Source organism: Acanthochromis polyacanthus, chromosome 24 (genome assembly GCF_021347895.1).
Source record: "Acanthochromis polyacanthus isolate Apoly-LR-REF ecotype Palm Island chromosome 24, KAUST_Apoly_ChrSc, whole genome shotgun sequence".
Lineage (NCBI taxonomy): Eukaryota > Metazoa > Chordata > Actinopteri > Pomacentridae > Acanthochromis > Acanthochromis polyacanthus.
Genome location: NC_067136.1, coordinates 4,958,357 through 4,985,287, shown reverse-complemented (window position 1 = coordinate 4,985,287; position 26,931 = coordinate 4,958,357). Strand labels below are relative to the sequence as shown.

Sequence of the window (26,931 nt, the reverse complement as noted above, 5' to 3'; positions counted from 1 at the left end):
GATGTGGCAGAATTTGCATCAGAGCCGTGCGCAAAGAAAACCATGTCATCAGCGTACATCAGCCTGTACTGGAGTGGTGGTTCCCTCTGATCGGATTCCTGGGGGTGAAATTCCCCCAGGTGGCGTTGTTGGCAATTTGATAACTAGACTGAATACATCAACCCTCGTAGTCTTACCACATATGTATGTCTATGGGCTAGATAGCTTCCAGACGCTGTGAGCCAATGAGGGCTGACGTCGCTACGCGGCGGCCATCTTTGCTGCTGGCTCACTGATAACATTAATGCCTATGGAGCATGTACTGTTTAATTCACCAGAGCTTGCTCCATTTTCAACCCATTTTTAAGCGGTTTGATTTGTTATAAACACCAGAGATGTCGTTATGTTATGGCATATTTACAGATATTTATAACCATGGACTTTCATATTAAATTAAAAAAGTAGACAGTAGAGCATTACCTGCCATAGCTGCACACACACACACAGTGAAATTAATCCTCAGTGTTTATGTTAAACATTTAATACTTTGATATTTTATATTTCTAATTCATACATATATTAAATATAAAGGGGTAAGTTGACCCACATGATATTTTAAACTTAAACTGAACAAATAATGTACATTAAATGAATTGTGATTCATATTGGTTCAGGCTTTTGGTTCATCTTGCCCCATGGCCATCGTTCTGATAAAACCTAACTAATTTAATGATTCAGAATGATCTTTTGCTAAATGATTCACATAGTTCTATACACTGAATATCACTAACATGAATAATGTGTAAGTTTAGACCTGGGTCCATTTGCTTTAGCATAAAAATAATTATACCACAAAAGTCAAAGAATTCCACAGCCAGTTGGAAATGATGTTTGTGTTCTTATTTTAGGGTTTCATAGTTTTAAAGATCCAGGGGATGGTTTGTTCATCTTACCTGTTCTCCCCTACATATATTTTATTATACATTTTAAATAAACACATTCAGTAACATGACATCAAGGTTTCTTTTATTAACAGGTGCGCACAATTACAAAACAATTCAACATTCACTCCAAACCAACAGTAACACTAAACCATGCAGCATTCACTCCAAATAAACAGTCAAAACCGTCCCTTCTTAGAGCAACTTCCCATTGCCTCCTCTTCTCTGTGTTTTGGGGAAACCTTAAAAACATGAAAAGATACCCAAGATATATGAATTATTGACAACATTTTACACCCTTCTTACCTTTAACGTTAATGTAAGGACAAAATACTGAGCTAAATGATGATATTGTTGGGGTAATTCATGCTTGAATGTCATTATGAAAACCTAAATAACAGTAACATGTTAAAAGAAATATTCAATGATTATTATGTAAACTAATGGTAGAAACATTTCTAAAACATCAGGGTCAAAATAACTTGTATTATAAAAGTACAAATCCACTAAGTCAGTAACAATTATCCTAAATATGTCCCTCAAGTCATTTCTCTACAAGTGAAAGGTGATTCCACAGGCTCTTATTTTGAAAGAACGTTCATTTGAGCATCCATATGCTGCACTAAAGTGTGGCATCTTGCACTGTGGGGGGTATTTTTTGCAAACACAAAGCCAGCCAGTTACTGTATCACAATGAATCTAAATCTAGGATATAGTTCACTAATCAAACAGCTTGGGAACCATGTTAAAATGAAGGAGTAATTATGTCTTTCCCACCTGCATAGAATTAAGTCCAGGTTACTTTGTAATAGTCCAAGTGGCTCACATGTCTCATTCACAACCTCTTGTTTCTTTGCTGGCTAATGCCCAACTGCATCCACACAAAGTGTCATTTAGACAAAATATGTTGTCACAAAATTACTGTTGGTCTCATGGAAACCTATATGGGCCATTCTACCGAATTTGTCCAAAGTGAAGGGTTGGAAAAAACATTTTTAAAGTGTTTTTTTCCCAAAACTTTGTCCATACAAATGTTGTACCATATCTAAGGTACATATATCTTGTATAGTGCAGTCAATATTCATATTTTAATTTCTGCCTGTTCTTGAAATGTTTTTTCCGCTCCCAAAATGTGTCACAACCAAAACACAGCAACACACAGCAATAAAAGGCATTATATTATTCTGTTCATATTGTATTTCCATGCCCCCTCTAAAGAATATTTTTAAATTTTTTTCTTGAAGGGTTTTACAACAAAATCAATAAAAATGATATTTTAAACATTTTTCAAAGTTCAATTTCTAAGACTTATCAAAATCAAAATCCAATCTTTTCTTGTAAAACAAATTCCACTGATTATATAGATCTCAGAGTTAATGAGTTATGAAACTGAACATACATTTAACGAATAGTCATCATAAAATGTTAGTTGATGACTCAATATCTTTTATTTTTTACAAAACACCCACTTTGGTAGTGACCACTATTTTTTGTTTGCAAGGTTGTGTCATATTCCCTCCACCTTTTAGCTTAATATTAACTTCTAGCATGTCTTACATTGGGAATATTATGAACACAAATGTTTATAATCAATGAAATGAAGTAACTTATTATCAAAGACATTTATTTTGAAGGCCAGCATTAGCCTAGTCAAACATCTCAACACATCTGCTGTAACATTACTTAAAACATCTTTTTTTTTAAAAATACACACACCAGAAAGTGTGATGCAAGAACTTTAATTAACTTAAAACAAACAACTTCCTAAGAATAATGTGGTGAACACTCTTGGGCTAAAAATCTATTTTTTCAAATATTTTGGTGAATATTTTGTTCATTTCTCCCTGTTGCTTTCTCCTGATGTTGTATAATTTAAAACATGAATCAGCATTATCTACATGTTTTAAGAGGTAATAACGATCAAACACTGAGTTAAGTAAGTGGACCATTACATGTTGTCACAACCGAAACGATCGTGTCACAACCGAAACTCTACCATCTGTTTCGGTTGTGACTGTTTCGGTTGTGATAATTTTAGCTAATTTTAGCTAATAGCTAAAAAAATGCTACTAAGCACATGGCCAACAAATGGCCGTTTGAACAGGTGTACACACATAAAAACATCATATGTTGCATTAAACCTCCACAGGTTTACTTAATTGCAGAGAATATGTGTTTGGTAGTGACAATTAAAAATGTTCCAGACAGATTTTCAGATTTTGGAGCACATTTACTCCAAAATGGTGAGAGGTAACTGCTCACCATGATGCCATGAGGTAGAGGGATGCTGAGTCTCTGCCTGATCAAAAAAGCAGGGCTGTGGCTAAAACCAGCTCAACCTATGTGGTAAAACTATCTGTGTTTCGGGCGTGACATGAAAGCGTGGGACAGCATTTTTTTAATGATCTTTTTAAATTAAAAAATTAAACCCACAATACATCCAAATCATTTCAATGCTGTTTAAAAGAAATCAACAAGATATTTTAAAAAACATCATTAAAAAAAATACAAAATTGTTTTAATTATTATTTTCATAGGTCAGAATTTAGGGCTCAGGGGTTGGGACAACTACTTCCCAATAGAAAGCACTCTATAAATGATGATTTTGTATATATTTAGCTTATTACTATCTATTTGCTGTCTTGTGTGTTAAATAGATCATCAAAGAATCTTAGTAAATATGTAAAGTCTGAATTCTTAATTGTTTTGTTACATAGTTTTATTAGTGTGGGACCACAGTTTGGACAAATTCGGTAGAATGGCCCATATAATAACTGAAACTCCCAGATTGCAGCCTTGCAAATGGCTGTAACTGTTAAAATGAGTATATGAGAATTGTTTTGCAGTCAACAGAAGCTTTATTGGAACTCAGGGCAGCAGCATTACACTGTGATCCACTGGGATAAGGTCAGTAGAGCATGTGCACTGGTAAGTATTCAGGACACATCTGACAGCACATCTGAGACGCTTTCATCTGAACGATCTACATCCTCTCCTTTTAGTTTTCTATTTCTCAACCAGAACAAACTTATCGGCAGTGTAATGTCAAAGAGTAACCAAAGACATTTCTGCATAAATTTAGCAGTTTATAGTAATAAAAAATAAAATACACCTGGCAGCATCATCTTCTAAAACTTCTGGTACTATTGCAACAGCAATACACACAACTTGGCATGAAATTTAATAACATTCATTTACACATTTTCCTTTTTTTTAGCACGTAACTAGTCATTGTACTTAGGATTCGGCCTGGAAATTCATCCAGACCATGTCACATATGGGGACCCTCTGCATGACACATGGGCAGATGAGTGGTCTTGATGCTCCCTGGTGTGCTGGTAGGTGGTCTTCAGTGAGGGCTGAGGCAAAAGATGATGCGGTGTGGGCGGTAGAGTGTCCGATGAATCAGGCACTGCTGGCTGAGAACCAGAGCCACCTGGGTCAACGTGTGGTGGTGGCAGGCTCTCTGCAACAGGAAGGATGTGGCGGCGGTTCCTCCTGTAGACGCCTCCGTTGGACTCAACCATGTAGGAGCGCGGCTCCTTACACACCTGTGTCACCGTGCCAAGCCGTTCATGTCCTTTGGTGGTCTGCAACCTGACAACTTGTCCTTCTGTGAGTGGCTGCAGTGGGCGGCTTGTAGCATCATAATACTGTTTTTGGATAAGTCTTCTTCTTTGAAGCTGGGCAGACACCTGACTTGCACTCAGTGGGGCGGGTACCAGAAGGCTGCTGTCAATGGGGAATGTTGAGCGCGTTTGTCGAGACATGAGACGTTCTGCTGGTGAACCTAATGTCTTATCACGTGGAATGTTCCTGATGTTTAGCAGATTAAGGAAAACGTCCGCTCCGTCTTGGTGTGATTTTTCCATCAGCTGTTTGGCGCTGCAGACTGCACGCTCAGCTAGTCCATTTGACTGTGGGTATTCAGGACTGCTGGTGGTGTGAGCAAAGTCCCACTGTCGAGCAAACTCTTGGAATTGCTGGCTTGTATATTGTCGGGCATTATCTGAGGTCAGGGTGTGAGGTACTCCGTGAACGGAGAAATGTCTTTTCAGCTTTTTGATGACAGTGGCTGATGAACTGTCATGGAGGAGATCTATTTCAAACCAGCCTGAGTATGAGTCCACTAGCACTGAATACTGCTGGCCATGCCATTCGAAGATGTCAGTGGCAACCGTGGACCATGGGAGAGTAGGAACTGGATGTAGTTGGAGGGGTTCCTTCTGTTGGTGTGAGAGCGTACTGTTGCATACAGCGCAGGATAGTAGCTCTTTGGTAATATCTTTACTCATGCAGGCGGGCTGGGGCTGTGTGGATTGGCTTTTTTAGTATGGAGACCAGGGGTTGGTGGTCTGTCTCAATGATAGTGTGTTTGCCATAGATGTAGTCTCTGAACTTGGTGCATGTGAAAACGACAGCGAGCAGTTCTTTTTCGATTTGCGCATAGCGAGTCTCTGTGTCTGACAGTGTTCGAGATGCATATGCGACAGGCTTTCCATCTTGCAGACAAGCTGCACCCAGTCCATAGCGAGAAGCATCGCATGTCACTGGTTTCTTTACGTTGAAATATGACAGGACTGGTGAGCTGGACAGGGATGACTTGAGATTGTCAAATGCTTGTTGGTGTTGTGGAAGCCAGCACCATGCACTGTCCTTATGAGTGAGCTGCCTGAGTGGTGCTGCAATGTTGCTCAGGTTAGGAATGAACTTCTCGAGGTAATTAACCATGCCCAGGAATCGTTGCACAGCAAGAGAGTCGTGTGGAACAGGCATGTTTGTGATGGCTTCAGTCTTTGTGGGGTCAGCCTTTAATCCTTCTTTTGAGAACACATGACCCACAGAGCAGACTTGATCGAGGCGGAACTTGCACTTTTGCGGATTGAGTCTGAGCTTGATCTCTCGTGAGCGGTCGAGCACTTTTTTTTAGATTGGCATCATGTTCTGCAGCATCATGACCTCCCACAATGATGTCATCCACGATGATGCAGCATGGGTATCCAGCAAATAGTTGCTCCATTGAACGCTGGAAGACTTCACTGGCAGAATTTATGCCAAATGGCATTCAGAGAAACCTGTAACGCCCAAATGGCGTACTGAATGTGGTGAGTAGTGATGACTTGTGGTCGAGCTTTATTTTCCAGAAGGAGTTCTTGGCATCAAGCACTGAAAACAGGGATGAACCAGACATTTGGGTGGTAACTTCCTCCACACTACACATCGGGTAGTGGGGTCTCTTTAAAGCTGTGTTCAGATCTTTGGGGTTGATGCACAGTCTTATTTCTTCTTTGTCTTTTTTGTGTGTTGCAACCATGGATGAAACCCAGTCTGTTGGCTCTGAAACAGGAGTTATGACTCCTTTTTTAGTCATGTTGTCCAGTTCAGCTTTTACACGATCTTGCATTGCTAAGGGGATGCGGTGTGCTGGGCGAACAACTGGCTGAACAGCTGGATCCAATGTCATCGAGTAGGTGGTTGGCAGTTCTCCTAGTTCATCACTGAACACATCCCTGTAATGTTCTTTGATATGTTCTACAAAGTCCAATTTGGTCTCTGTGCTGATCTGATGAACATGAGGACTCAAAGTAACCAGTCCAAGACGCAAACATGCACGAAATCCCAATAGTGGTGTGACGTCACGGTCCACCAGGAAGAAAGGTAGTGTGTGTTGCTCTCCATTTAGATAGCAAGGCAGTGTGACAGAACCTGCAGTTTCTATTTTGTTGCCTCCGTATGCCACTAGATTTGTGGTCTTGCCAGGTGGTGAGATGGTCGCGCCTGACATCTGCTGGTAGGTTTCTTTAGCAATAACGTTGCACTTTGCTCCTGTGTCTACCTTCATTTCAACTGGCTTGTCATTTATGTGCAGCGTGACATACACACGTGGACAAAATTGTTGGTACCCCTCAGTTAAAGAAGGAAAAACCCACAATTCTCACTGAAATCACTTGAAACTCACAGAAGTAACAATAAATAAAAATTTATTGAAAATTAAATAATCAGAATCAGCCATAATTTTTGAATTGTTGATTAACATAATTATTTAAAAAAACAAACTAATGAAATAGGGCTGGACAAAAGCTTCTCTTTTCCATGTTCTGATATGCTTGTTTGGACTTGCAGCACTTCTTTGTCCCTCTGCGCTATGTGGTCGCCCCCACAGTTACTGCAGTTTGTGATGGACCTGGCATCATGCTTTCCTGAATGGTTATACCGTGGTCTTTGCTGCCCTCTAGCGGAGTTGGGCTGTAGTGCATCTACAGTTGCTGACTGCTTTGTTAATGCCCTCGTGTTCTCCTCGGTCACTTCATATATATACGGCAAGTAGATATAGCTTTTGTCAGAGTAAGATCACTATCACGTAGCAAGGCTTTGAGAATGCTGTCATTGTTTATGCCACAGACGATTCTGTCACAGATAAGCTCATCTGTCAACTCTCCAAAGTGGCAATTCTTAGCTTTAATTTTCAAGTCACTGATAAATGCTTCAATTGTCTCACCTTGTTTCTGATTTCGGGTGTGGAATTCATGTCTTTCCATTGTTTTATTATGTTGTGGGTTGCCCATCTCCCGAAATTTCCGTTTCAGGCACTCAGGGTCTTCTCTGGACTCGGCTGGGACCAGAACGGCTCCATTGTCTCCTGGCGCCCTAACTTCTGCCGCGTAGACAAATGAACGCTCCCGCTCGATGGCTTCTGCTCCTGCGAGATTGAGGAGGATATATGCCTTTGTCTTGGGAGGCTTGTCGGCGTGAGCAGCTTCGATGAAGATATCATAATCCCTCTTAAACACGCGCCAACTCTCGGCGATGTCTCCTTCAAAAACGAGCGGGTCCGGTCGGCGAAATCCCTCTGCCATGGCTCGTTAGCAACCGCTTTAAGTCGATGTCCAACGCTCGACAAAAAACTTGCTGGAAAATGCAAAAAAAAAAAACTCACAACAGGCAGGTCTGAAGATCTTCTGACACCATGTTGAAATGAGTATATGAAGTTGTTTTGCAGTCAACAGAAGCTTTATTTGAACTCAGGGCAGCAGCATTACACTGTGATCCACTGGGATAAGGTAAGTAGAGCACTGGTAAGTACGGCAAGTGACTTAGGACACATCTGAGATGCATTCATCTGAATGATCTACAGTAACAAACACACAACTATGCAGCGATTTTTGAAAAGAAAAAACTGCAATTTCAACAGGTCTGTGCGGCCTGAATCATAGCCATGTTAGTAAGGTTTTTAATAAATCAAACCGTTTGTAAATCCGTCAAGAATTCAGCAAGTTAAGTGTATTTTTGTTTGTGTAGTCGCTCACCTTCCATCCACTACTATAGAGCGCTCCAGAACAGTCCCCCTCGGTAAGATGGCCGACCGGTGACGACGGCGGTGAAAGTCCCATCAGCCATCTAGCCTTTCTATGTATTCACCTTATTTTGCAGCTTCGCCAGGGCGGCGCCACATTACAGCATTTTGTCCTGTGATTTCCACTTCAGACCGGAGGTGCAGTTGTCAACAAAAGGAACGAGCGGTGTAAGCTAACCAGCTAGCGATTTTATTTCATCAAGATGTCGAGGCTGCCATAATAACTGGGCCAAGAGGAGAGAGTTTTTGAAACAAACCTGTTTTGAGCATCATGTGGAGAGATGGGAGTGTTGTGGGGCTCCTTATAATCTACATCCAAAGATGAGGAGCACATGCGGCTGTGGCTGAAAGCGCTAAACCTTAAGGGCCCACCGAAGCGCCCTTATGTATGTTCGTTTCATTTTGTGGACAGAGAGCCGACAGAGGAGCACCCTTACCCCGAGAAATGGCTCGGCTATGATGCTCCAGTAAAGAAGCCACGGCGGGCTTTGAAGAGGCTGTCAGATAGGGGTGAGTGAGATATTGTTTAGCCTGACGTAAAGTTCCCATGATCCATGCTGTGATTACATTTAATGATCAGTTATGAACAATTAACTGAAACCATTTCTAAAATGACATTTTAAATTGTATTAAGATGGTTTTGAACACTGTGATCAGTCTTAATGTAGCTTACATTATTTCTGGATACTTGTAAGACTTAAAGTTTGCAGCGTTGGTCAGTCTCAGTGTTTTTAATTCTTGCTAGTCTGTACTACTTGTCGTTATGTGGATCTTAGCAACACTCACATGACCCGTGGATGTTCTGGTTGAAGTTTAATTCCTAATAAAAAAACATTTTCATTGTGTTTTTTGTAACTTAGATATGACACTCAGCATCAAGGATGCAGAGGAGAAGGATGAGCACATTCCCATCAGTGGGAGGATCTGTCTGTCTCTGAACACAGCTATGCAGCAAGATCATCACTCCATCTGAAGCCCTGACATCTGACATCTTTACAGTATAACTGTAATAAACCTAAACATTTCTGACCTGTTTGTAAATTGTTATTAACAAATGTTATCAATGTGTTTGTTACAAATACTTATTTTTTAAAACACTTACTGCTGTAATGACTGAGTGTGGCCTTAAGTGTAGACATCAACACAGAATTTGGTTTATAAAAGTAATGGAATTTATTTATGAAGTGAAAGATTGAGATAAAGGAAAAAGTGCATTTTTGTAGGAGGAAAAGAGTTTCTGCAGGATGCTGGCTGGACTGAAGCAGAGGTGGGTTTGGCAGACAGACAGACAGGTATGCAGATGTCCTATCAGTCGCTTTGAGCCGAGGTTCCTCTGAGTCCCCACATTCCAGAGCCGCTGTTCATCCGTGCAGGATGAGTTAGCCCACTGGACACAGCATCTTCAACCTGTCATCAGAAATGATTATTGATTAGTTTATATTTGTGATATAAAAGAGGACAATTTGAACTTTAATTCAATTCAATTCAATTTTATTTATATAGCGTCAATTACAGTCAAATCGTCTCAAGACGCTTTACAGAACCCAAATGCCTGACCCCCAGAGCAAGCCCAAAGGAGACAGTGGCAAGGAAACACCCTTTAACAGGGAAGAAACCTCGAGCAGAACCCGGCTCTATATAGGGGGAACCCATCTGCCTGCTGGCCGGGGGGGTTGAGAAGGACAGAGGAGGGCAAGGGGGAGGGATGGGAGAAGAGGGAGGGGTGGGAAAGCAAGGAAAACACAACACACATTTGGATACATGTATGACAGGATATGTGACACAGACAAAGTATAAGCTAACATTGAAAACTGACTCATAGTTTACTCTGATGATGTACGGCTCTGACATTAAACATACTCCATATATAGCTAGCAGTAAAATTCAAACAGTATGTAAGTTAGCATAACAGTATAGTGAAGGCGATGCAGAGCAGACTGGTGGAAATGAGCAGCTGGAAGCAGAGGGCTGGAGGAAGGTCAGTAGCAGCATCCCACAGTGGACATGGTGGAGACTGGACCAGCTGGTGGAACATCAACCGCAGATCTGAAGCATCCAGCTCTGGGACCAGGGACACTCGGAGAAATAGCACAGGGGGAAACAGAGTGAATGTACTGCAATAACGGTATACATATTAAATGTAAAGGTAGATAGAGAAGGGCTCAGTGCGTCAAGAAAAGTCCCCCAGCAGCCTATAGGCCTATAGCAGCATGACTAGAGGCAGAACGAAGGGACGTCCAAGAAGGAGTCAGCTGTGCAATGAAGACACAAGCCGAACCCCTGTGGGTCACCCAGTCAGCCCCAACTATAAGATTTGTCAAAAATGAACATTTTAAGCCTGGTCTTAAAAATAGAGAGGGTGTCTGCCTCCAGAACCCAAACTGGGAGCAGGTTCCACAGGAGAGGAGCTGATAACTGAAGGCTCTGCCTCCCATTCTACTTTTAGAAATTCTAGGAACAACAAGTAAGCCTGCAGCTTGAGAGCGAAGAGTTCTACTAGGATAATAAGGTACTATCAGATCTTTAAGATATGATGGAGATTGGTTATTAAGAGCTTTATATGTCAGAAGAAGGATTTTAAATTCTATTCTGGATTTAACAGGAAGCCAGTGAAGAGAAGCAAGTACACACGTGGACAAAATTGTTGGTACCCCTCAGTTAAAGAAGGAAAAACCCACAATTCTCACTGAAATCACTTGAAACGCACAAAAGTAACAATAAATAAAAATTTATTGAAAATTAAATAATCAAAAACAGCCATTACTTTTGAATTGTTGATTAACATAATTATTTAAAAAAACAAACTAATGAAACAGGCCTGGACAAAAATGATGGTACCTCTATAAAAGATTGAAAACTATTTGACCAGAGTGACATGATTAACTCAGGTGTGTCATTTAATTGACATCACAGGTGTTTCCAAACTCATAATCAGTCAGTCTGCCTATTTAAAGGGAGACAAGTAGTCACCCTGCTGTTTGGTGAAAAGGTGTGTACCACACTGAACATGGACAACAGAAAGCGAAGGAGAGAATTGTCCCAGGACATCCGAAAAAAATGATAGACAAACATCTTAAAGGTAAAGGCTATAAGACCATCTCTAAACAGCTTGAAGTTCCTGTGACAACAGTGGCTCATATTATTCAGAAGTTCAAGACCCACGGGACAGTAGCCAACCTCCCTGGACGTGGCCGCAAGAGGAAAATTGATGACAAATTGAAGAGACGGATCGTTGGAATTGTATCCAAAGAGCCCAGAGCAACCTCCAAAGAAATTAAAGGTGAACTCCAAGGCCAAGGTACATCAGTGTCAGATCGCACCATTCGTCGTTGTTTGAGCCAAAGTGGACTTCATGGGAGACGACCAAGGAGGACACCACTGCTGAAAAAACTCATAAAAAAGCCAGACTGGAATTTGCAAAAATGCATGTTGACAAGCCACAAAGCTTCTGGGAGAATGTCCTTTGGACAGATGAGACCAAACTGGAGCTTTTTGGTAAGGCACATCAACTCTATGTTCATAGACTCAAAAACCAAGCATACGAAGAAAAGAACACTGTCCCTACGGTGAAACATGGAGGAGGCTCAGTAATGTTTTGGGGCTGCTTTGCTGCATCTGGCACAGGGTGTCTTGAAAGTGTGCAAGGTACGATGAAATCTGAAGACTATCAAGGCATTCTGGAGAGAAATGTGCTGCCGAGTGTCAGAAAGCTTGGTCTCAGTCGCAGGTCATGGGTCTTCCAACAGGACAACCATCCAAAACACACAGCCAAAAACACCCAAGAATGGCTGAGAGAAAAGCGTTGGACTATTCTAAAGTGGCCTTCTATGAGCCCAGATCTGAATCCCATTGAACATATGTGGAAGGAGCTGAAACATGCCATTTGGAGAAGACACCCATCAAACCTGAGACAACTGGAGCTGTTTGCTCATGAGGAGTGGGCCAAAATACCTGTTGACAGCTGCAGAACGCTCATTGACAAATACAGAAATCGTTTAATTGCAGTGATTGCCTCAAAAGGTTGTGCAACAAAATATTAAGTTATGGGTACCATCATTTTTGTCCAGCCCTATTTCATTAGTTTGTTTTTTTAAATAATTATGTTAATCAACAATTCAAAAGTGATGGCTGATTTTGATTACGTCAAAAACTATCTGTACCTTTATTATCAAAAACTGTCTGTACTTTGATTATCAATCACTTTATGTCTTGATCATCCTTGGTTTCAATCACATGAGTAATAAGTAAAATAAAGCTGGACTTATCTTCTTTGTTTCATTACAGTCACACCGTGGTAATGATGCTCTTGACCTTCCTATTCCTCAGAACCAATACAACTCTTTAATATGCACACTTAGTAAATTATAAAACACACACCAATGGGTGTGTACACACCTATTCTCATAATAATGCTGTTACTCTTCATATTCACTTGTTGCATCATTCCAATTTTCAGAACACTCATGAGTAAGACGATGAGCAGAACGATGTCCGAGGTAATGTTGGGCGATGAATTCAGAGCACTCATGGCCAAAAAAAAACCACTTCAAGAAGGAGAGGAGCTGGTGCCTGTATCCTCTATCGTGTAAAATATTTTGTGTTGGCCTAAGGTTAGCTTAGGCCAAAAGGGGGAATTGTGGGAAATGGTGTGTTTTATAATTTGCTAAGTGTGCATATTAAAGAGTTGTATTGGTTCTGAGGAATAGGAAGGTGAAGAGCATCATTACCACGGTGTGACTGTAATGAAACAAAGAAGATAAGTCCAGCTTTATTTTACTTATTACTCATGTGATTGAAACCAAGGATGATCAAGACATAAAGTGATTGATAATCAAAGTACAGACAGTTTTTGATAATAAAGGTACAGATAGTTTTTGACGTAAGCTGTAATCAGTAAAGAACATGAGCTTGTTGTGTGTGCAGTCTCTAATCTTGCTTTGCAGCGGAGAAGTCATTCCTATGAGAGCGTAATGACAAAACATCAGCTGTGACAGAGGACAGCAACGCAGCATCGGAAGGGGCGGCCAGCCTAGATAGATAGCTATACACACTGTTAGAGTATAAGAAGACTGGGTCAGGAACAGTTAGTCTGATTCCATCTGAACTGACTGAACACTTGTTGTTGGTTAGGGACAGAGGATTCAGGCCCAGAGCTCTGTATCACATTCAGTTTTGCTGTAATAAATACTTTTGATTTTAAGAAGAAGTCTCCTGACTACTCCATCAAAAGAACTGGGCGGAAACAGCCTTACACATATTCTGTTGGTTTGTTTAATTGTAGGATAGGCTGATTTCCAACAGCTGCTAGCATACATAACCTAGTTAGTAATACATTGTTAATAAATTCTACTTTGTGTACATTTGAGTCACGTCTGTCTCTCGTGTCATATGTACCTGTGAGACCTTTCCCTGTATTTATTTCTTTCTTTCTTTCAAGTTTATTTGTAAAAGGACAGCGTGCAGTTACATTAAAAAGATGGCTGCACCAGATTTAGCTTCATGCTAATTTCCATCTGTAGTCCTTGGTCCATAAAAACAAACATTCCTTATTTAAAACAATGCATTTAAAACACATTACATTAACAAATCAAATTAAAATCAATATTAGAATATTTACAAATATGTGTGCAACATTGTTGGTTTATAGAACAATTATCAAAATACAAAAGTATAACGAGGAAGACTGTATTCAAACCAATTACAATATATTTAAAGTGCATTTAAATGACAAAAACAGAGTGCAAAAGTACAAAGTTAAAGTGCAGAGTTGTATGCGAAACAATAGCTTCGTAGATCCTAAAGGTGGAAGCTATCAGATGGTGCCGACGAGGGTATCATCTGATGGCCAAATACCCGTCTGGTATTATTAATGCGAACAGGACTGATGATCAAACAGCCAGTTTTTAAAGCTGTGGAAATCTGCCGTGTTCTTAAAATTATCAGGCAGCCCATTCCATTCCTTGATGGCTTTGTAAGAAAGGCTGACTGAGAGAAGGCAGACTTTCTTTTGGGAATGTGGCAGTCACCCCTGAACACCGACCTAAGCACTCTACTGGTTAGTTGAGAGCGTAGCTGTACAAAGGTCTTTAGAGGGGGTGGAGCCGCGTCATGTAAGATTTATGTACCAGGCGGATATCAGAGTACCTGATCAGGTTGTCAAAGCTTAAAATGTTATATTTTTCCAATATGTTGCAATGGTGGTACCGCCGGGGCTTTTTATCTAGGATTTTCAAGGCCTGATTATGTAGTGCCCTAAGAGGGTTTAGAACTGTCAGTTTGGCTTGAGACCATGATGACATACAATACAACATAAGGGATATAATTACAGCATTGAAATAAGTTTTTGCAGCTTCCAGCGACAAAGAGCTCCTAATGTGCTGGAAGTTCTCAATGTTAAATTTTAGAACCTGACAGATCTTTTTGACGTGCTTTTAAATTTAATCGTAGGATCCAATATAACACCTAAGTATTTTACTTCCTCTACGTTTTTGATCATATGACTACCGACATAGATATTAGGGGGGGCATTTAGATTTTGCTTGTTGGAGAAATACATTGTAACGGTTTTATCTGTGTTCAACGTAAGCCATGACTTTTTAAGCCATTCAACTGCTTTTCCCATTGTCACTGAAAGCTTAGATGTGGCAGAATTTGCATCAGAGCCGTGCGCAAAGAAAACCATGTCATCAGCGTACATCAGCCTGTACTGGAGTGGTGGTTCCCTCTGATCGGATTCCTGGGGGTGAAATTCCCCCAGGTGGCGTTGTTGGCAATTTGATAACTAGACTGAATACATCAACCCTCGTAGTCTTGCCACATATGTATGTCTATGGGCTAGATAGCTTCCAGACGCTGTGAGCCAATGAGGGCTGACGTCGCTACGCGGCGGCCATCTTTGCTGCTGGATCACTGATAACATTAATGCCTATGGAGCATGTACTGTTTAATTCACCAGAGCTTGCTCCATTTTAACCGAATTTAAACGGTTTGATTTGTTATAAACGCCAGAGATGTCGTTATGTTATTGTATATTACAGATAATTATAACCATGGACTTTCATATTAAATTAAAAAAGTAGATAGTAGAGCATTACCTGCCATAGCTGCACACACACACACAGTGAAATTAAATCCTCAGTGTTTATGTTAAACATTTAATAGTTTGATATTTTATATTTCTAATTCATACATATATTAAATATAAAGGGGTAAGTTGACCCACATGATATTTAAACTTAAACTGAACAAATAATGTACATTAAATGAATTGTGATTCATATTGGTTCAGGCTTTTGGTTCATCTTGCCCCATGGCCATCGTTCTGATAAAACCTAACTAATTTAATGATTCAGAATGATCTTTTGCTAAATGATTCACATAGTTCTATACACTGAATATCACTAACATGAATAATGTGTAAGTTTAGACCTGGGTCCATTTGCTTTAGCATAAAATAATTATACCACAAAAGTCAAAGAATTCCACAGCCAGTTGGAAATGATGTTTGTGTTCTTATTTTAGGGTTTCATAGTTTTAAAGATCAAGGGGATGGTTGGTTCATCTTACCTGTTCTCCCCTACATATATTTCATTATACATTTTAAATAAACACATTCAGTAACATGACATCAAGGTTTCTTTTATTAACAGGTGTGCACAATTACAAAACAATTCAACATTCACTCCAAACCAACAGTAACACTAAACCATGCAGCATTCACTCCAAATAAACAGTCAAAACCGTCCCTTCTTAGAGCAACTTCCCATTGCCTCCTCTTCTCTGTGTTTTTGGGAAACCTTAAAAACATGAAAAGATACCCAAGATATATGAATTATTGACAACATTTTACACCCTTCTTACCTTAACGTTAATGTAAGGACAAAATACTGAGCTAAATGATGATATTGTTGGGGTAATTCATGCTTGAATGCCGTTATGAAAACCTAAATAACAGTAACATGTTAAAAGAAATATTCAATGATTATCATGTAAACAAACGGTAGAAACATTTCTAAAACGTCAGGGTCAAAATACTGTATTATAAAAGTACAAATGCACTAAGTCAGTAACAATTATCCTAAATATGTCCCTCAGGTCATTTCTCTACAAGTGAAAGGTGATTCCACAGGCTCTTATTTTGAAAGAACGTTCATTTGAGCATCCATATGCGGCACTAAAGTGTGGCATCTTGCACTGTAGGGGGGTATTTTTGCAAACACAAAGCCAGCCAGTTACTGTATCACAATGAATCTAAATCTAGGATATATTTCACTAATCAAACAGCTTGGGAACCATGTTAAAATGAAGGAGTAATTATGTCTTTCCCACCTGTATAGAATTAAGTCCAGGTTACTTTGTAATAGTCCAAGTGGCTCACATGTCTCATTCACAACCTCTTGTTTCTTTGCTGGCTAATGCCCAACTGCATCCACACAAAGTGTCATTTAGACAAAATATGTTGTCACAAAATTACTGTTGGTCTCATGGAAACCTATATGGGCCATTCTACCGAATTTGTCCAAAGTGAAGGGTTGGAAAAAACATTTTTAAAGTGTTTTTTCCCAAAACTTTGTCCATACAAATGTTTACCATATCTAAGGTACATATATCTTTGTATAGTGCAGTCAATATTCATATTTTAATTTCTGCCTGTTCTTGAAATGTTTTTCCGCTCCCAAAATGTGTCACAACCAAAACACAGCAACACACAGCAATAAAAGGCATTATATTATTCTGTTCATATTGTATTTCCATGCCCCCTCTAAAGAATATTTTTAAATTTTTTTCTTGAAGGGTTTACAACAAAATCAATAAAAATGATATTTTAAACATTTTTCAAAGTTCAATTTCTAAGACTTATCAAAATCAAAATCCAATCTTTTCCTGTAAAACAAATTCCACTGATTATATAGATCTCAGAGTTAATGAGTTATGAAACTGAACATACATTTAACGAATAGTCATCATAAAATGTTAGTTGATGACTCAATATCTTTTATTTTTTACAAAACACCCACTTTGGTAGTGACCACTATTTTTGTTTGCAAGGTTGTGTCATATTCCCTCCACCTTTTAGCTTAATATTAACTTCTAGCATGTCTTACATTGGGAATATTATGAACACAAATGTTTATAATCAATGAAATGAAGTAACTTATTATCAAAGACATTTATTTTGAAGGCCAGCATTAGCCTAGTCAAACATCTCAACACATCTGCTGTAACATTACTTAAAACATCTTTTTTTTTAAAAAAAATACACACACCAGAAAGTGTGATGCAAGAACTTTACTTAACTTAAAACAAACAACTTCCTAAGAATAATGTGGTGAACACTCTTGGGCTAAAAATCTATTTTTTCAAATATTTTGGTGAATATTTGTTCATTTCTCCCTGTTGCTTTCTCCTGATGTTGGCATATTTAAAACATGAATCAGCATTATCTACATGTTTTAAGAGGTAATAACGATCAAACACTGAGTTAAGTAAGTGGACCATTACATGTTGTCACAACCGAAACGATCGTGTCACAACCGAAACTCTACCATCTGTTTCGGTTGTGACTGTTTCGGTTGTGATAATTTTAGCTAATTTTAGCTAATAGCTAAAAAAATGCTACTAAGCACATGGCCAGCAAATGGCCGTTTGAAACAGGTGTACACACATAAAAACATCATATGTTGCATTAAACCTCCACAGGTTTACTTAATTGCAGAGAATATGTGTTTGGTAGTGACAATTAAAAATGTTCCAGACAGATTTTCAGATTTTGGAGCACATTTACTCCAAAATGGTGAGAGGTAACTGCTCACCATGATGCCATGAGGTAGAGGGATGCTGAGTCTCTGCCTGATCAAAAAAGCAGGGCTGTGGGCTAAAACCAGCCTCAACCTATGTGGTAAAACTATCTGTGTTTCGGGCGTGACATGAAAGCGTGGGACAAGCATTTTTTTAATGATCTTTTTAAATTAAAAAATTAAACCCACAATACATCCAAATCATTTTCAATGCTGTTTAAAAAGAAATCAACAAGATATTTTAAAAACATCCATGAAAAAAAATACAAAATTGTTTTAAGTATTATTTCATAGTCAGAATTTAGGGCTCAGGGGTTGGGACAACTACTTCCCAATAGAAAGCACACTATAATGATGATTTTGTATATATTTCGCTTCTACTATCTATTTGCTGTCTTGTGTGTTAAATAAGATCATTCAAAGAATCTTAGTAAATATGTAAAGTCTGAATTCTTAATTGTTTGTTACATAGTTTTATTAGTGTGGGACCACAGTTTGGACCAATTCGTAGAATGGCCCATATAATAACTGAAACTCCCAGATTGCAGCCTTGCAAATGGCTGTAACTGTTAAAATGATATATGAAGTGTTTTGGCAGTCAGCAGAAGCTTTATTGGAACTCAGGCAGCAGCATTACACTGTGATCCACTGGGATAAGGTCAGTAGAGCATGTGCACTGGTAAGTATTCAGGAACATCTGACAGCACATCTGAGACGCTTTCATCTGAACGATCTACATCCTCTCTTTTAGTTTTCTATTTCTCAACCAGAACAAACTTATCGGCAGTGTAATGTCAAAGAGTAACCAAGACATTTCTGCATAAATTTAGCAGTTTATAGTAATAAAAAATAAAATACACCTGGGCAGCATCATCTTCTAAAACTTCTGGTACTATTGCAACAGCAATACACACAACTTGGCATGAAATTTAATAACATTCATTTACACATTTTCCTTTTTTTTAGCACGTAACTAGTCATTGTACTTAGGATTCGGCCTGGAAATTCATGCCAGACCATGTCACATATGGGGACCCTCTGCATGACACATGGGCAGATGAGTGGTCTTGATGCTCCCTGGTGTGCTGGTAGGTGTCTTCAGTGAGGGCTGAGGCAAAAGATGATGCGGTGTGGGCGGTAGAGTGTCCGATGAATCAGGCACTGCTGGCTGAGAACCAGAGCCACCTGGGTCAACGTGTGGTGGTGGCAGGCTCTCTGCAACAGGAAGGATGTGGCGGCGGTTCCTCCTGTAGACGCCTCCGTTGGACTCAACCATGTAGGAGCGCGCTCCTTACACACCTGTGTCCACGTGCCAAGCCGTTCATGTCCTTTGGTGGTCTGCAACCTGACAACTTGTCCTTCTGTGAGTGGCTGCAGTGGGCGGCTTGTAGCATCTAATACTGTTTTTGGATAAGTCTTCTTCTTTGAAGCTGGGCAGACACCTGACTTGCACTCAGTGGGGCGGGTACCAGAAGGCTGCTGTCAATGGGAATGTTGAGCGCGTTTGTCGAGACATGAGACGTTCTGCTGGTGAACCTAATGTCTTATCACGTGGATGTTCCTGATGTTTAGCAGATTAAGGAAACGTCCGCTCCGTCTTGGTGTGATTTTTCCATCAGCTGTTTGGCGCTGCAGACTGCACGCTCAGCTAGTCCATTTGACTGTGGGTATTCAGGACTGCTGTGGTGTGAGCAAAGTCCCACTGTCGAGCAACTCTTGGAATTGCTGGCTTGTATATTGTCGGGCATTATCTGAGGTCAGGGTGTGAGGTACTCCGTGAACGGAGAAAATGTCTTTTCAGCTTTTTGATGACAGTGGCTGATGAACTGTCATGGAGGAGATCTATTTCAAACCAGCCTGAGTATGAGTCCACTAGCACTGAATACTGCTGGCCATGCCATTCGAAGATGTCAGTGGCAACCGTGGACCATGGAGAGTAGGAACTGGATGTAGTTGGAGGGGTTCCTTCTGTTGGTGTGAGAGCGTACTGTTGCATACAGCGCAGGATAGTAGCTCTTTGGTAATATCTTTACTCATGCAGGCGGGCTGGGCTGTGTGGATGGCTTTTTAGTATGGAGACCAGGGGTTGGTGGTCTGTCTCAATGATAGTGTGTTTGCCATAGATGTAGTCTCTGAACTTGGTGCATGTGAAAACGACAGCGAGCAGTTCTTTTTCGATTTGCGCATAGCGAGTCTCTGTGTCTGACAGTGTTCGAGATGCATATGCGACAGGCTTTCCATCTTGCAGACAAGCTGCACCCAGTCCATAGCGAGAAGCATCGCATGTCACTGGTTTCTTTACGTTGAAATTGACAGGACTGGTGAGCTGGACAGGGATGACTTGAGATTGTCAAATGCTTGTTGGTGTTGTGGAAGCCAGCACCATGCACTGTCCTTATGAGTGAGCTGCCTGAGTGGTGCTGCAATGTTGCTCAGGTTAGGAATGAACTCTCGAGGTAATTAACCATGCCCAGGAATCGTTGCACAGCAGAGAGTCGTGTGGAACAGGCATGTTTGTGATGGCTTCAGTCTTTGTGGGGTCAGCCTTAATCCTTCTTTTGAGAACACATGACCCACAGAGCAGACTTGATCGAGGCGGAACTTGCACTTTGCGGATTGAGTCTGAGCTTGATCTCTCGTGAGCGGTCGAGCACTTTTTTTAGATTGGCATCATGTTCTGCAGCATCATGACCTCCCACAATGATGTCATCCACGATGATGCAGCATGGGTATCCAGCAAATAGTTGCTCCATTGAACGCTGGAAGACTTCACTGGCAGAATTTATGCCAAATGGCATTCAGAGAAACCTGTAACGCCCAAATGGCGTACTGAATGTGGTGAGTAGTGATGACTTGTGGTCGAGCTTTATTTTCCAGAAGGAGTTCTTGGCATCAAGCACTGAAAACAGGGATGAACCAGACATTTGGGTGGTAACTTCCTCCACACTACACATCGGGTAGTGGGGTCTCTTTAAAGCTGTGTTCAGATCTTTGGGGTTGATGCACAGTCTTATTTCTTCTTTGTCTTTTTTGTGTGTTGCAACCATGGATGAAACCCAGTCTGTTGGCTCTGAAACAGGAGTTATGACTCCTTTTTTAGTCATGTTGTCCAGTTCAGCTTTTACACGATCTTGCATTGCTAAGGGGATGCGGTGTGCTGGGCGAACAACTGGCTGAACAGCTGGATCCAATGTCATCGAGTAGGTGGTTGGCAGTTCTCCTAGTTCATCACTGAACACATCCCTGTAATGTTCTTGATATGTTCTACAAAGTCCAATTTGGTCTCTGTGCTGATCTGATGAACATGAGGACTCAAAGTAACCAGTCCAAGACGCAAACATGCACGAAATCCCAATAGTGGTGTGACGTCACGGTCCACCAGGAAGAAAGGTAGTGTGTGTTGCTCTCCATTTAGATAGCAAGGCAGTGTGACAGAACCTGCAGTTTCTATTTTGTTGCCTCCGTATGCCACTAGATTTGTGGTCTTGCCAGGTGGTGAGATGGTCGCGCCTGACATCTGCTGGTAGGTTTCTTTAGCAATAACGTTGCACTTTGCTCCTGTGTCTACCTTCATTTCAACTGGCTTGTCATTTATGTGCAGCGTGACATACACACGTGGACAAAATTGTTGGTACCCTCAGTTAAAGAAGGAAAAACCCACAATTCTCACTGAAATCACTTGAAACTCACAGAAGTAACAATAAATAAAAATTTATTGAAAATTAAATAATCAGAATCAGCCATAATTTTTGAATTGTTGATTAACATAATTATTTAAAAAAACAAACTAATGAAATAGGGCTGGACAAAGCTTCTCTTTCCATGTTCTGATATGCTTGTTTGGACTTGCAGCACTTCTTTGTCCCTCTGCGCTATGTGGTCGCCCCCACAGTTACTGCAGTTTGTGATGGACCTGGCATCATGCTTTCCTGAATGGTTATACCGTGGTCTTTGCTGCCCTCTAGCGGAGTTGGGCTGTAGTGCATCTACAGTTGCTGACTGCTTTGTTAATGCCCTCGTGTTCTCCTCGGTCACTTCATATATATACGGCAAGTAGATATAGCTTTTGTCAGAGTAAGATCACTATCACGTAGCAAGGCTTTGAGAATGCTGTCATTGTTTATGCCACAGACGATTCTGTCACAGATAAGCTCATCTGTCAACTCTCCAAAGTGGCAATTCTTAGCTTTAATTTTCAAGTCACTGATAAATGCTTCAATTGTCTCACCTTGTTTCTGATTTCGGGTGTGGAATTCATGTCTTTCCATTGTTTTATTATGTTGTGGGTTGCCCATCTCCCGAAATTTCCGTTTCAGGCACTCAGGGTCTTCTCTGGACTCGGCTGGGACCAGAACGGCTCCATTGTCTCCTGGCGCCCTAACTTCTGCCGCGTAGACAAATGAACGCTCCCGCTCGATGGCTTCTGCTCCTGCGAGATTGAGGAGGATATATGCCTTTGTCTTGGGAGGCTTGTCGGCGTGAGCAGCTTCGATGAAGATATCATAATCCCTCTTAAACACGCGCCAACTCTCGGCGATGTCTCCTTCAAAAACGAGCGGGTCCGGTCGGCGAAATCCCTCTGCCATGGCTCGTTAGCAACCGCTTTAAGTCGATGTCCAACGCTCGACAAAAAACTTGCTGGAAATGCAAAAAAAAAAACTCACAACAGGCAGGTCTGAAGATCTTCTGACACCATGTTGAAATGAGTATATGAAGTTGTTTTGCAGTCAACAGAAGCTTTATTTGAACTCAGGGCAGCAGCATTACACTGTGATCCACTGGGATAAGGTAAGTAGAGCACTGGTAAGTACGGCAAGTGACTTAGGAACATCTGAGATGCATTCATCTGAATGATCTACAGTAACAAACACACAACTATGCAGCGATTTTTGAAAAGAAAAAACTGCAATTTCAACAGGTCTGTGCGGCCTGAATCATAGCCATGTTAGTAAGGTTTTTAATAAATCAAACCGTTTGTAAATCCGTCAAGAATTCAGCAAGTTAAGTGTATTTTTGTTTGTGTAGTCGCTCACCTTCCATCACTACTATAGAGCGCTCCAGAACAGTCCCCTCGGTAAGATGGCCGACCGGTGACGACGGCGGTGAAAGTCCCATCAGCCATCTAGCCTTTCTATGTATTCACCTTATTTTGCAGCTTCGCCAGGGCGGCGCCACATTACAGCATTTTGTCCTGTGATTTCCACTTCAGACCGGAGGTGCAGTTGTCAACAAAAGGAACGAGCGGTGTAAGCTAACCAGCTAGCGATTTATTTCATCAAGATGTCGAGGCTGCCATAATAACTGGGCCAAGAGGAGAGAGTTTTTGAAACAAACCTGTTTTGAGCATCATGTGGAGAGATGGGAGTGTTGTGGGGCTCCTTATAATCTACATCCAAAGATGAGGAGCACATGCGGCTGTGGCTGAAAGCGCTAAACCTTAAGGGCCCACCGAAGCGCCCTTATGTATGTTCGTTTCATTTTGTGGACAGAGAGCCGACAGAGGAGCACCCTTACCCCGAGAAATGGCTCGGCTATGATGCCCAGTAAAGAAGCCACGGCGGGCTTTGAAGAGGCTGTCAGATAGGGGTGAGTGAGATATTGTTTAGCCTGACGTAAAGTTCCATGATCCATGCTGTGATTACATTTAATGATCAGTTATGAACAATTAACTGAAACCATTTCTAAAATGACATTTTAAATTGTATTAAGATGGTTTTGAACACTGTGATCAGTCTTAATGTAGCTTACATTATTTCTGGATACTTGTAAGACTTAAAGTTTGCAGCGTTGGTCAGTCTCAGTGTTTTTAATTCTTGCTAGTCTGTACTACTTGTCGTTATGTGGATCTTAGCAACACTCACATGACCCGTGGATGTTCTGGTTGAAGTTTAATTCCTAATAAAAAAACATTTTCATTGTGTTTTTTGTAACTTAGATATGACACTCAGCATCAAGGATGCAGAGGAGAAGGATGAGCACATTCCCATCAGTGGGGAGGATCTGTCTGTCTCTGAACACAGCTATGCAGCAAGATCATCACTCATCTGAAGCCCTGACATCTGACATCTTTACAGTATAACTGTAATAAACCTAAACATTTCTGACCTGTTTGTAAATTGTTATTAACAAATGTTATCAATGTGTTTGTTACAAATACTTATTTTTTAAAACACTTACTGCTGTAATGACTGAGTGTGGCCTTAAGTGTAGACATCAACACAGAATTTGGTTTATAAAAGTAATGGAATTTATTTATGAAGTGAAAGATTGAGATAAAGGAAAAGTGCATTTTTGTAGGAGGAAAAGAGTTTCTGCAGGATGCTGGCTGGACTGAAGCAGAGGTGGGTTTGGCAGACAGACAGACAGGTATGCAGATGTCCTATCAGTCGCTTTGAGCCGAGGTTCCTCTGAGTCCCCACATTCCAGAGCCGCTGTTCATCCGTGCAGGATGAGTTAGCCCACTGGACACAGCATCTTCAACCTGTCATCAGAAATGATTATTGATTAGTTTATATTTGTGATATAAAGAGGACAATTTGAACTTTAATTCAATTCAATTCAATTTTATTTATATAGCGTCAATTACAGTCAAATCGTCTCAAGACGCTTTACAGAACCCAAATGCCTGACCCCCAGAGCAAGCCCAAAGGAGACAGTGGCAAGGAAACACCCTTTAACAGGGAAGAAACCTCGAGCAGAACCCGGCTCTATATAGGGGGAACCCATCTGCCTGCTGGCCGGGGGGGTTGAGAAGGACAGAGGAGGGCAAGGGGGAGGGATGGGAGAAGAGGGAGGGGTGGGAAAGCAAGGAAAACACAACACACATTTGGATACATGTATGACAGGATATGTGACACAGACAAAGTATAAGCTAACATTGAAAACTGACTCATAGTTTACTCTGATGATGTACGGCTCTGACATTAAACATACTCCATATATAGCTAGCAGTAAAATTCAAACAGTATGTAAGTTAGCATAACAGTATAGTGAAGGCGATGCAGAGCAGACTGGTGGAAATGAGCAGCTGGAAGCAGAGGGCTGGAGGAAGGTCAGTAGCAGCATCCCACAGTGGACATGGTGGAGACTGGACCAGCTGGTGGAACATCAACCGCAGATCTGAAGCATCCAGCTCTGGGACCAGGGACACTCGGAGAAATAGCACAGGGGGAAACAGAGTGAATGTACTGCAATAACGGTATACATATTAAATGTAAAGGTAGATAGAGAAGGGCTCAGTGCGTCAAGAAAAGTCCCCCAGCAGCCTATAGGCCTATAGCAGCATGACTAGAGGCAGAACGAAGGGACGTCCAAGAAGGAGTCAGCTGTGCAATGAAGACACAAGCCGAACCCCTGTGGGTCACCCAGTCAGCCCCAACTATAAGATTTGTCAAAAATGAACATTTTAAGCCTGGTCTTAAAAATAGAGAGGGTGTCTGCCTCCAGAACCCAAACTGGGAGCAGGTTCCACAGGAGAGGAGCTGATAACTGAAGGCTCTGCCTCCCATTCTACTTTTAGAAATTCTAGGAACAACAAGTAAGCCTGCAGCTTGAGAGCGAAGAGTTCTACTAGGATAATAAGGTACTATCAGATCTTTAAGATATGATGGAGATTGGTTATTAAGAGCTTTATATGTCAGAAGAAGGATTTTAAATTCTATTCTGGATTTAACAGGAAGCCAGTGAAGAGAAGCAAGTACACACGTGGACAAAATTGTTGGTACCCCTCAGTTAAAGAAGGAAAAACCCACAATTCTCACTGAAATCACTTGAAACGCACAAAAGTAACAATAAATAAAAATTTATTGAAAATTAAATAATCAAAAACAGCCATTACTTTTGAATTGTTGATTAACATAATTATTTAAAAAAACAAACTAATGAAACAGGCCTGGACAAAAATGATGGTACCTCTATAAAAGATTGAAAACTATTTGACCAGAGTGACATGATTAACTCAGGTGTGTCATTTAATTGACATCACAGGTGTTTCCAAACTCATAATCAGTCAGTCTGCCTATTTAAAGGGAGACAAGTAGTCACCCTGCTGTTTGGTGAAAAGGTGTGTACCACACTGAACATGGACAACAGAAAGCGAAGGAGAGAATTGTCCCAGGACATCCGAAAAAAAATGATAGACAAACATCTTAAAGGTAAAGGCTATAAGACCATCTCTAAACAGCTTGAAGTTCCTGTGACAACAGTGGCTCATATTATTCAGAAGTTCAAGACCCACGGGACAGTAGCCAACCTCCCTGGACGTGGCCGCAAGAGGAAAATTGATGACAAATTGAAGAGACGGATCGTTGGAATTGTATCCAAAGAGCCCAGAGCAACCTCCAAAGAAATTAAAGGTGAACTCCAAGGCCAAGGTACATCAGTGTCAGATCGCACCATTCGTCGTTGTTTGAGCCAAAGTGGACTTCATGGGAGACGACCAAGGAGGACACCACTGCTGAAAAAAACTCATAAAAAAGCCAGACTGGAATTTGCAAAAATGCATGTTGACAAGCCACAAAGCTTCTGGGAGAATGTCCTTTGGACAGATGAGACCAAACTGGAGCTTTTTGGTAAGGCACATCAACTCTATGTTCATAGACTCAAAAACCAAGCATACGAAGAAAAGAACACTGTCCCTACGGTGAAACATGGAGGAGGCTCAGTAATGTTTTGGGGCTGCTTTGCTGCATCTGGCACAGGGTGTCTTGAAAGTGTGCAAGGTACGATGAAATCTGAAGACTATCAAGGCATTCTGGAGAGAAATGTGCTGCCGAGTGTCAGAAAGCTTGGTCTCAGTCGCAGGTCATGGGTCTTCCAACAGGACAACCATCCAAAACACACAGCCAAAAACACCCAAGAA

At 40.9% G+C, this 26,931-nt stretch overlaps 1 long non-coding RNA gene across 2 annotated transcripts; it reads left to right on the top strand.

Moving 5' to 3' along the window:
* Positions 1–6,349: 6,349 nt before the first annotated feature.
* On the top strand, positions 6,350–9,303 carry LOC127532571 (uncharacterized). Of its 2 annotated transcripts, XR_007940075.1 has the most exons (3): positions 6,350–6,711; positions 8,687–8,784; positions 9,135–9,303. It is a non-coding gene; the product is annotated as an uncharacterized LOC127532571 (long non-coding RNA). The 2 variants fall into 2 exon arrangements; XR_007940074.1 differs by lacking the exon at positions 6,350–6,711 and having other exon boundaries at positions 7,401–8,784.
* Positions 9,304–26,931: the final 17,628 nt, after the last annotated feature.